General features: G+C 36.1%; 1 protein-coding gene across 1 annotated transcript in view; it reads right to left on the reverse strand.

The window, feature by feature from the left end:
* The window catches only part of Crz (Corazonin), a 48,163-nt gene extending 45,864 nt beyond the window's left edge, over nt 1-2,299 (reverse strand). The window contains exon 1 of the mRNA XM_070121994.1: nt 1,953-2,299. The gene's annotated coding sequence lies outside the window, so the exon portion shown is untranslated. The remainder of the gene's footprint in view (nt 1-1,952) is intronic.
* Between the last annotated feature and the right edge of the window lie 10,201 nt (nt 2,300-12,500).

Below are 12,500 nucleotides of genomic sequence, written 5' to 3' on the forward strand. Positions count from 1 at the left end.
ATTATTAAATTTAGTTAATGTGGCAATATTGTGTTACATGTATCTTTATTAACATTTAATGGAAATAGTTAAATTAGTTTGTAAGTGTACCCAAATACCCAAATATCTAAGTGTTTTCTAAGAGGGATAGCTCAAGCGAAGTGTGCAGGCAGTGACAAGTCCTGCTGTTGTCCGACAGAGCGTGAGATTGATTTTTTGTCTATCAAGTATTTGAATTTGTCATTATTCTTAATCTTTCTTGCTTAATGGTTGAATAATGTAATAACGTAGATACAACTCAGTTTGTGTTTATTAAAAAAAATAACTAGTTTATTCTTTCAGTATGATATTAAATTCACAGAGCATGCCTATTTGATATAAGGATTTGCTTCTTTTATGATCATTATTTTGTGTAACATCAAATCGATTTATTAACTTGAGATATTAAATAATCTAATATTTTGTTTTATAATATTTGGTCTATTAAGATGTAACGAAAGTTTTAAGACGGATAATCACAGATCAGTGAGTCATAACAGTCTAGTTATATGTAAAGTGCCCAGATCCTAAATAATGTGATATGTTTTTGGCTTGATATAAACTTTGATTTTGTGATTTTATTGCATTGCACTGATAATGAATTTGCAATTAATAAATGTATTGATTTTCATAAAGATCTCAAACCTTGAATTACACTAATTAATAGATTTAATATTGTCACTTTGAAATACATTGATAAGTTACCTAAAGTATACCATAATTTTAAAAATTAAACATTTATTAATCTAACATAATATTGAAAAGCATTTAATGAATGTTGTAGAATAGGGGGGCCACTACATATATAGAAAGATAGATAGATAGATAGGTAGATATAGATAGACACATAGATACATAGATATAGATAGACACATAGATACATAGACACAGATAGATTTACGTAGTGCGTGTAAATATTAATATGTATAAATATGTGTGTGTGTGTGTGCGTGTAGTAGGGTCCATCATTCGGGCGCCTACAACTGGTGGCTCAGCGGTGAAACCGAACCCACACGCCTCCGAAATTCCTGACTCGACACCACACCCTGCCGAACTCGCAATACTTCGTCAGACTGTGACCCAGTCCTGCTGAGGTGTTCCCAAGGCCAGATAACCGACGCCGCCCGTCTACCTGATGAACTCCGACAGAGCAATAGAAATGACGCCATTATCAGCATTTATCATATCTGTTTCCGCTAAAGCTATGCAGATTTCCGAAGGACCCCAACTGGACCACATACCACCAAGGAGGCAGACAACCCAAACACCTCCATACCAAGCCGAGTGTATGTGTGCGTGTATGTGTGTGATATATGTGTGTGTGTGTGTGTGTGTGTGTGTGTGTGTGTGTGTGTGTGTGTGTGTGTGTGTGTGTGTGTGTGTGTGTGTATGTGTATGTGTATGTGTATGTGTATGTGTATGTGTGTGTGTGTGTGTGTGTGTGTGTGTGTGTGTGTGTGTGTGTGTATGATAAATTTGGAAATGCAACCCCACATTTTTTGGGTGAATAGAATAATTCTCCAATAGCTTTCGTCGTGTTTCGAACGAATCTAGCACTCATTTCCTTTGCAAACGAAACAACTACGATAGCTGGAATGATAGACCTACATATCTGGGAATTTCGAGAAATATCAGTAGAATACTAGTAACCATAGTATATTAACACATTTCAGGGTTGTATTGGGGGCTTCGCCCCCTTAAACTCCCTATCCCCCGCCTGGTCTATAAAATCTTCACCTCGTATGTTCCGGCAGGATAGAGCTAAACCAGGTATCTGACACGTTTTCAGTAAATATAGGGGGCTTTGCCCCCTTATACCCCCTTTCAGGAGGGGGCTGCCGTCCCCCCATCCCCGCCTGGTCTGCAAAATCTTCACCTCGTTTGTTCCGGCAGGAGTGAGCCCAGACCCAGGAACAGATTTAACCTAATCTTACCTTCAACCTTAGCTCCAGACGGGCCAGTCTGGGAGGCACAGGGATCGTTGGAGTATGCCAGGTAGTTGTTGACGGGAATTGCGTTCGCTTACAGCAAAGATACACAACTTTCTTCGTTTTTTTCTTATTATTATTCTGTTCCATGCACCACAAACCCACTGGTGCCTGTCATTTCTGCAATGATACGATTTCTTACAGTGCGGACATTGTACTTCCACTGGCAGTACACCGTGATGTAGATTTAGTAAGCTTGCTTTGATATTTTGTTAGTATTTCTCAGTGAAATCGTAATAATTTTTCTCACAACCTACCCACTGTCTAGCCATGATTGAACCAATTTGAATTTCAACTGCCTTCTCCTAGGCCCAGCTTCTATTGTCACGTGATGATCTATACGATAACTGATTGGTTCTATTGGGTGTCTATGTTCACGTCACGTTCACGCACGAATCTAATTGGCTCATTTGATTTCCCTCGCATACGTCGTCATCCGCTACAAATTCGACCGATTTCCCGTCGCTCTTAACGGCTTTTTGTCATTTTGTCGCGGCGCTGGAGGCGGAAGTTACTGCGGCTCCTGATAATCGTAGATTTTTTACCTTCTATAACTACGTTATTATCTATTTGCGTAGAAAATGGTATAAAAGAAAACTATCATAGAATGATATTCTTTAAATTAGGTGTGGTGTTGCATTTCCAATACCATATATATATCTATATACATAGATGTGTATGTGTGTGTGTGTGTGTGTGTGTGTGTGTGTGTGTGTGTGTGTGTGTGTGTGTGTGTGTGTGTGTGTGTGTGTGTGTGTGTGTGGTAATATCATCGTCTACCCTGATATATGCGTAGTCAGGAACTTTTTATTTACTTCTATTTCTTCCTCTTACTATGAATACTATTCAAATGTATACATATTTTTATTTATTATGTTTAAATGCCAAATGTTTGATTATTTACACAAGTTATGTCGTCGAAATAGTTGAAAGTTCTCACTCATTTTAAGTAGGTCAGGAAATTGAATAAAATAAGACGCGAGAATGGGATTATCATTTTAACCTTATTAATACACAAACATCCTGTCTAGTCTTGTCTCTCGCCGATGAAAAGACCCAACGGACTAGACACAGCTTGGCCACTCTGAAATCAGCGCGGCATTGACTGACTATATACGCGGTAGAAAAAACAGTTCGGCAAAGATCATCCGAGGCTTCAAGGGAATAATACCAAGGTCTATTTAAGTACCTTGAATAATGCCGCCGTCAACCGAGATAGACGGTTTAGCCACGACTTAATTTAACACGTAATGTAAACAACAACAACTCCGACCACAAACTAGTAACCCCGGTGTTGTGCTACGCTTCGTGATCAGTTAATTGTCGCCTTTTAATGATATTCCTTAGTGTTTGTGTTATTTGTGATTCACGATGCCCGAAGAGTTCGTCTGGAAGTCGGCGAAAGGGCACGGCAAGTGTCTGTAGGTATACTCACTACGCAAATAATAATAATCGTATATATTTCAATTGATATGAATTTTAGGTAGATTTAGCATTTTAAAACCTTATATTTTCCAAGAATTTATTATGTTTACAAGGAAATCGATTGGAAAGTATGTTTACATACGCGCGTCTTTCAAATTCCTCAAATCTCTCGGGAAATCTCCCGGAGGGAAGCATCAAATAAACGATCACACCACGAACGTATTTCAGAAAAACGCGCTCGTGTGACCGTGCCTTTATCCACAAAGAGGGATATCCGGTCTCCTAGCATCTAAAACCTTAAAGCATTGTACTGATATATCACAAACTTTAGGATCTATCCTTCTCAACAAGAACTTCTGAGGTTTCTGATTATACCATTCTTCTTTTCTCAAAGCTGCCGACGTACGTATCTTCTGAAACTATCGTATTGCCATCTTATAATTAAGCTAATTCAATTTACAACACTCACGAGGTAAGCTACACATTCGCTATGTTCCCTACACATTGTACTAATTGGAGACCGCTGTTTTATCAATGTGGAATTTTCTAAAGTTTGTTCTCAAGGCCTGCTCCTGCGCGTTAAAAGCGACTTGGTACAAAGTCAGCTTTTTCCAGTATATTCCCTTTTCCTTATTACTGATATCGTTTTTATTAGTATTATCATCATTATTCTCGATTTAATGTTGTTCGTATATTTCAAAGTCTGTATGTGATGTGTCTGTTCGTTCGTCCGTCTGTTTTCACTTTACGCTCCACATTACGCCCGAATTCATGTTCTGTGTTTCTGCGGAGTTGAAGTCGCTTTATTTTCATGTAAAATGAATGCGTTGCACCTGGTGTCACGCCCACATAATGACACTATATAACGAATCTATTAGAATCCTGTTCTAAATTTGTTCCTATTGATGCAGGGGAGCAAAAGGTACTCCAATCCTTTTCTATCCCTTTTCCACCTATCTCCTACTTCTCACCTCCTTTCTCCCTTTTCCTTTCCATCTCCATCCCCTCTCTTCTATTTCCTCTTTCCCTTCCTTCTTTTCTCTTTAATCTCTAGCCCCTCTTTCTCCCATTTCCTCTTTCAGCTCCCTCCCCATGCTTTTTCCTTCCCCCTTTTCTCTTCAAGTCCCCTCCCCCCTTCTGTTTCCCCCCTCCTTTCTCTACCTTCCTTTCTCCTCCTACCTCTTTTCTCCTCCCACCCTCACCTCCCCTTTTCCTCTCTCAGTGTAAATAATAAATGTGCATAAACTAACGGTCACTTTACTTTAGTGTGGAAAGTTAAAAGATAAGGGAATGGGAGAGAGAAGGCGAGATACAGAAAGAGGAGGATGGAAAAGGAAGAAGAGAAAAGATGTTATTATCACCATTATTGTTAATGCAATTTTTATCATTGTTAGTATTATTATCTTTAATAACATTATTGCTAATATTATCATCATTAATGATATACTATCATCAATGTTTTCAAGGGGGATGATATTGTTATCGTTATTATTGTTATTAGGAAGGATATTATTTTTGATGTCATGATTGTTATTATTGTTATCATTAAATTTATAGTTTCTGTTATTGTCATCATGAGCCTTGTGATTATTATTATTATTGTTATCATTATTATTATTATTATTATTATCATCATTATTATTATTGTTACTGTTGTTGTTATCAATAATTAATTACTTAATAATTAATATCATTCTTAGCATTATCGTTATCATTATCATTATTATCATCATCATCATTACTTCCGGCAAGGTTAAATTTTTGGTAGCGTTGGTTAGTTTGTTAGCGGGATGACTCAAAAAATTATAAACAGCTTTTGATCAATGCCTTGTACCAGAGGCGTGTCTTAGCCCAACGTAGATGCAATTAAATGATGGTGATCCGAATATGGATGCGGATCCGCGAGTTTTTTAAAGGATTCATTATCATAGCGAGATAGGGAAACAGGGCCGTCACCAGTGTACTTGAGAAAGAAATTATTTTAATGTGATTCTTCAAGTGTGAGTATTTCTTTTGCATCAGGGACCCTTTGCCTTGGCGGAGGTATGCAATCTGTGAGTGCTTATAGTTATTATAATCATTGTTATTGTTTTTTTTTATTGTTGTCGTTCTTGCTGTAGTTATCATTATTATTATCATAATCATAATGATCATCATAATCATCTTCACCATCATTATTCATTATTACTGTTGTTATTATTATTATTACTACTATTATTATTTTATTATTACCATCATCATATTTATCATTATTTTCAGTATTATCAATATCATCATTATTGTAACTATTAGTTGCAGTAGTAGTATAGGCATTATTACTATTATTATTATCATCATTATTGTTATGATTATTATTGCTATTATCATTACCATCATCATTATTATGGTTGTTATTATTATTATCATTATTGCCATTGTTACTGTTATTATTATTATTATTATTATTATTATTATTATTATTATTATTATTATTATTATTATTATTATTATTATTATTATTATTATTATTATTATTATTATCATCATCATCATCATTATTATCACTTATCATTGTTATCATTATATCATCATTATCATCATCATTATTATTATTATTATCATTATTGTTAATAATATTACTATTATCATTATCACTATTATCATTATTGCTCTTATTAACGTCATTATCATTGCTGAGATTATTGTTATTATTATTACTATTATTACTATTATGATTATTATCATCATTACCATCATTGTTTTTCTTTATTATTGTTATTGTTATCATCATCATTATTATTATCATTATTATCATTACTATTATCATTATTATCATTACTATTACTTTCATTATTTTACGCATTATTATCATTGGAATTATCAGTGTTATTGTTATTGTTATTATCCTAATTATGATTTTTATTTTTATCACCATTATCATTATCCTCCTCATCATCATTATCAACAACATAATATTCTTTATCATTATCATTATCATATACTGTAATTATGATATCATTATAACTAGTAGTAGTAGTATTGTCATTATTATTATTATATTTTTTATTGTTGTTGTTGTATTTATTATTTTTGTTATTATCATTATTATTATCATTATCTTTACTACTATTGCTATTATCATTATCATTGTTATTATTATTATCATTATTACCATTATTATTATCGTTATTATCATTGTTACCATTATTATTACTATAAATCATCGTCATCATTATCATCAAAATCATTATCATTACTATCATAATTATCATTATCATCATTATCGTTATTATTATCATTATTATTATTAATATTATTATTAACTTTATCATTATTATCATCATCACCATTAACTACTCTTATCGTTATTACTATTAGCATTATCATGATCATTACCTTTATTTTGTATCATTGATATTATTATAATTATTATTATTAGCGATATTACAATTATCATTATTTTTTCTCTCATTTTCTTATTCATTATCATTATTATCATCACTGTTACCATCCTTATTATCATTATTATCAATATTGTTATTATTTTGTCATTATCATTATTATTCATGTTGTTGTTGTCATTATTATTGTTATTATTATTATCATTTATTATCTCACCATTATTTTTTATCATTTTATTATCATCATTATTTTCATTACCTTGATCATTATCATTATCAGTACTATTATAATTATTATTACCTTCATCATCATTATCATCATTATCTTCATTATTATCATGATCATTACAATGCTGATAGTCATTATTGTTTTTATTACTATTATCATTGTTATTACTATTTTTGTTATTATTAATATTATTATTATTATTATTATCATTATTATTATCATTATTATTATCATTATGATTATTATCATTATTATCATCATTATCATTATTATCATTAGCATCATTATCACCACCATTATTATCATTATTATCATCATTGTCATTACCATTATCATTCTTAGCAATATCATTATTATTATTTTCATTATATTTATGCCATTCTTGCTATCATAATTATTGTATCATTGTCATTCATATTATCATCCTTATTATTATTATCATCCTTATCTTTATTGCTGTTGTTGCCATTGTTACCTTTAATCGTTATATCAGTATTCGTTTTATTGTTATTATACCCATTATTATTTTCATTATTATAATTATTATTATCACTTTTATCTTTATCGGAATTGTTACCGTTATTAACATTTTTCTTATCATTATTATCACTAATGTTATCGCTATTATAATCATATCATCATTACGATTATCGTTCATTTTGTTACTATTGTTGTAATTGCTTTCATCACTGATATCATTATCATTATCTGTATGTATCTTTTTGTTATTTTTATCATTTTCATTGGCTGTTCATTAATGTCTTTCACTTGTTTTTATTGTTCTTAGTATTGTTATTATTCGTCTTACCATTATCGTTATTATCCTTATCCTTATGATTGCTACCATTGTTATTATTATCATAATCAATATCATTACATTATCATTATCATTATTATCATCATTACCGTTATCATAATCATTACCATTATCATTGTTACTATAATTATTATTATCATTATTGTTGTTACTGTTGATAATCCTTTTCTTATAATCATTATCATCTTTATCATCTGATTTGACTTGATTCCAATTAATTGCGTCCAGTTGACGACACATATTTACAAAGAAGTACGAAAGGTACACAATAGTGTCTTTTTGTTATTTTCATTTATCGTATTACGTATATGATAACATTACAGTTATTAGGCTGACGTAGCAGAATTATTCATTGTATGTGAAATGTTAATATCCGGTTTCATTTTTCGTTTTCCTTTTCAAATGAAGCTGATTTTATCATATAAAAAAATCTTTTTTTAAGGAGCTTGCTCTTGCTGCAACTGTTTAACTTTTTAAAAATGTTTATTCCTAACATTTTGCTATTATTTGCGTTGTTTCGTTTTTGTGTTCAAACTAAATAATTTTTTCCTTTATTTTTTCTTTTTCATTTCCTTTCTTTCACCTTCTGTTCCCTCCTTCTCTTTTTCTTCTTTTATTATTTCCCCTTTTTCTTATTTTTCGTCATCGTCCTTTTTTCTTCTTTCTTATCTTCTTTTATTCTTCCTCGTATTCTTCTTCGTTTTCTTTTTCTTATTATTCGTTTTCCTTTTCGCATTCTTCTTGGTAGAATTTTTATTATTACCATTATCATTATCATCACTCTTATTGTCACTATTATGAATGTCATCATGGTTATCATTATAATTTTCATTACCATCATTATTATCGTTATTGCTATTATTTTCATTTATCTTTACTAGGCCCTATTCTCGTTATTAGTTTCATCATTATCATCATTATTAATACATCATTTTTATCATTAGCATCATTATCACTATCATTATCGTCATTACAATAAAAATAATAATTATAATCATTATCGTTATCATTTTTATTAACATTATTACCAACATTAATATTATTATCGTTATTATTAGTAGAAGTAGGGGTCGTAATAGTAGTAACATTACTGCCACCTTTATATTTATCATTTTATTTTATTTTTTTTGTTATTACATCATTATTATAACCATTATCATTATCATTGTTATTATTCTTATAATCATCATTATCAATATAAATGCTATTACTATTTCTATCATTGTTATTAGCATTATCATTATTCTTATTTGCATTATTATCATTATCATTATTATTTTGATTATCATTTTAGTAGCATTAATATTATCATTATTCTTATCATTATCATTATTATCATTATTGTTGTTGTTATTGTTGCTGTTGCTGCTGTTATCATTATCATATTATTATTATCATATCCGTATTATCATCATTATCATTACTATCATTATCATCATTATCATTACTATCATTATCTTTATTGTTATTCCTATGACAATCATCAGGATGGTATTATTATCAATATCATTACTATCATTACTATTATCGTTATTTTTATTACCATCATTATCATCACTATCGGCAACGTTATCATCATTTTGATTAATATTGCTATCATTATTATTCTCATTGTTATTACTACTAATATTATCATCATTGGCGATTACGGATTGTGCAGGTAATAGGTCCTGTGCCAGTCTCACGGTGCAGACGTTGGTTGGACACACGGTCCCGCTAACAGTACCCCATGATCCGGCGCAAAGACCTATTACAAAAGGCATCAAGTCGAGACTCCAAGGCGCAGGATAGTGTCCAGGTTTCACCGCCGTATAGCAAAACTGGGACTATCAGGGCCTTGAAGACACGAAGCTTGGTCCTTCTGCACAGGTACCGGCATCTCCAAATACTCTTGTCGAGAGAGTTTATGACCCCTGCTGCCAGGCCAATCCGTCTTTACATACCTTGGTAGTGTAGTTATGAACTACACTACCAAGGTATGTAAAGCTCTCTGTGACTTCAATGTCCTCGCCGCAAGCACGCACAGACAGCAAGTTCTCCTAATATGTCCCCAAAGTCCTGGATCTTGGTCTGGGTCCAGGAGACCTCTAGACCTAAGAGCTTTGCTTCAATACTAAATGCATCAAGAGCCACCACTAAGGATTCCAAAGACTCAGATAGAATGGCAACATCATCAGCAGTAGCTCTGCCCAGTATCCAGTCCATGCAAGTGTTGAAAAGCGTTGGTGCAAGGACACAGCCTTGCCTTACTCCAGAAGTAACAGGAAAGAAGCTCGACAGGCCCCTACCACACTTACAGCACTTTCAGTACCAGTATAAGACTTGCTATTAGTCCAATAATCCTTGTTGGAATTCCTCTCAGTCTCAGGATCTCCCAGAGTGATTCCCGATGCACCGTATCGAATGCCTTCTTGAGGTCGACGTAGGCTGCAAGCAGCCCACACCTGAACTCACGACGACGCTCTATAATGACTCGAAGCGCTAGGATACCGTCTATTGTGGACTTACCAGGAGTGAATCCAGATTGCTCCAGTCTTTGATACCTCAGTAGGTGATCTCTGATACGTCTCAGAAGGATGTGGGCAAGAACCTTGCCTGGTATACTGAGCAGTGTGATGCCTCGGTGGTTGCTGCAGTCCCATCGGTCCCCCTTCCCCTTGCAGAGAGGGATGACCACACCCCTCAACAGGTCAGGGGGAATGGTACCAGACCGCCAGATGGCAGCCAGGACGGCATGTAACCCCCGTGCCATAGGTTCACCACCAGCCTTTAACAGTTCAGCTGGGATTCTGCATATAGCAGCTGCTTTACCACTCTTCAGCTTGGAGATCGCCTCCTAACTTTGGTTAGTGAGGAGGCATCCTCACTGATGGGTGGGTCCGGCAGCGGAATCTCGGCACTACCAGCATCCAAGTTAACTGTCAACCTGATACAGCTGCTCGAAATACTCTGCCCAACGTTCCCGCACCGCAACAGGATCTGAGATGATCTGACTACTTACTGAGCGAACTGCTGTCACCTGTGAAGAGGGCTTGGAGTTTAGCTTTCTCAGGGCTTGGTATGCAGGACGAAGGTCATTTACTAAGAAACGGCCTTCTACCTCAGCAAGATTCCTAATAAACTGTTCCTTGTCCCTTCTTAACAAAGACCGAGTTCTGCACACCTGAGAACAGTGCAAATCTCGATCCCCTGCCAGACGAGCCGCACGACAAGCATCCGTGGCATTCAGTGTCTCCTGCAATACGAAATTTCGCCTTGCTCTCAGGCGTTCAACAATCATCTCTTGAGCTGCATCAACCATTTCATGTTTGAAGGTGTCCCACAGAAGTACAGGGTCCGTCAGATGTGATACGACCAGAGACTGCCTCAGCAAACCCCCGGGCACATTCCCCCTCCCGCAGCCTGTCCAAGTGAAACACCCTGGGGTGATCATTGGTCTGCTGGGGGGTTTTGAAATGGACTCGGAGGGTAGCCACAACCAATCTATGGTTAGTACCACAGAACTCGGCACTCCTATACACCATGCAATTCTGGAGGATCCTCCAACGAGTGCTAACGAGTATGTGGTCGATCTCCTTGGCTGCAATACCCGCATTACTGTACCATGTCCAGCAATGTGGGTCTGGGCACTGGTACCAGGAGTCAGAAATCCTCAATTTCTGGGACCTAGCAAATTCACAGGAAAGGAGGCTATTGAAGTCACCCAGGACAACACGAATATGTCGCCGGGAGCACCTGTCTGACACACGCTAGTTTGGTGTAGAACATCTCTTTCACATCAAATTTACAAACATCGGTAGGAGCGTACACAGCAATAAGAGACATGAAGCCAAAAGACAGCTTCAGTCTCATTACGATTATACGCTCATCGACTGGAGTAACCTCTACTACTGAGGGCTGGAGTCTACTGGAGATGGCCACGGATACTCCCTGGAGATGGTGACCGTTGCTGCGGCCTGACCAGTAGTAGGTGAAGCCACCTACATTGATCATTCCGCTGCCAGGTCTTCTCACCTCCAAGAGAGCAGCCTCCTCCACTCTCAGCCTCCCCAGTTCCCTCGACAGCAGAGGCAACCGATCATCCTGACGCAAAGAACGGACGTTCCAAGACCCCACCCTGATTCACGCCTGAGGTTTAGCCTCGGGCAGTCGCTCCGGGTAGACGCCACCTCTGCCACCCCCGCCGACGCTGCTTCACATATAAGGGGACGGCAGGCTGTGGAACCCAGCATCCGCCTACGGGGCAGCTTCACTAAGGGCTGGCGTCTACCAGAACGCAGGCAGGACGAGTAGTTCTCGCTCCCGACCTGCGTCCCGGAAGTCGCCCTCCCAGCAGGATCTACAGCCCACCTCTCTTGCTGGGTGGGAGGAGCAGTTCCCCTCCTCCCAGCATTGCCATATATATTTGACACTGCTGAAGGGTTTTTTATCTGGGGGGGAGGAGGACTGGCAAGACCCACCTCCTCCGAGCCTCCCGTTAACCCCAGGGGGCCTAGGGGCAGGAGTTGGTACAGGGCCAGGACGTGTCCACACGCCGGTGGGCCATGACCTTGTACCTCTAGGGCCTCCTGCTGTTCCGAGATCCCCCTCAGTTTAGCCTGGAACCGCAAGGTACCCAGTTTCCATGGGAGACCACGAGGAGG

The sequence above is a fragment of the Penaeus vannamei genome, chromosome 5, assembly GCF_042767895.1.
Source record: "Penaeus vannamei isolate JL-2024 chromosome 5, ASM4276789v1, whole genome shotgun sequence".
In the NCBI taxonomy this organism is placed as follows: domain Eukaryota; kingdom Metazoa; phylum Arthropoda; class Malacostraca; order Decapoda; family Penaeidae; genus Penaeus; species Penaeus vannamei.